Source organism: Gavialis gangeticus, unplaced genomic scaffold, assembly GCF_001723915.1.
Source record: "Gavialis gangeticus isolate Ggan-Ray unplaced genomic scaffold, GavGan_comp1, whole genome shotgun sequence".
Lineage (NCBI taxonomy): Eukaryota > Metazoa > Chordata > Crocodylia > Gavialidae > Gavialis > Gavialis gangeticus.
Genome location: NW_017729002.1, coordinates 21,220,011 through 21,220,528, shown reverse-complemented (window position 1 = coordinate 21,220,528; position 518 = coordinate 21,220,011).

Here is a 518-nt window from a genome sequence, read left to right as displayed (position 1 = left end):
GGGGAGTGGAGGTGGCTTGAACCAGAGGGTGCAGCCAGGCTCCGTGAGAGACGCGGGAGGGCAGAGTGCTCAGAGCTGGGCCAAAAAGAAAGGAGCGGGTTGAAGTGCGCGTCTCTGCTCTGGGTCTCGCCTGCGGGGCTCCAGCGGGGGAGTGGGGCGCGCCCCAGGGGCTGCTTCCCGCGCCTCAGAGCAGCCGGCCCGGTTTCCACAACTGCAGGGCGGTGACACTCCGGGGGCTCCTTGCCAGTGCCGGCAGCCGGAGGGCAAAGCGGGGTGCCCGGGGCGGACGCCTAGCTCCTGCCCTCGGGCACTGCCAGGCCGCGGTCCCGGGCCGCTGGAATCGCCGCAGCCGCCGGCGCCCCGCGGGCTCCTTACAGGAGGAGAGTGGGCCAAGGTTACTGCCCCTTTAAGAAGGGGGCGGGGCAGGGAGAGGCGCTGCGACGTCGGCGCGGGCGCCAATGGGAGGCCGCGGGGAGCCGCAGTCATGGAGCCGGGACAGGAGCCGGAGCCGTTGGACG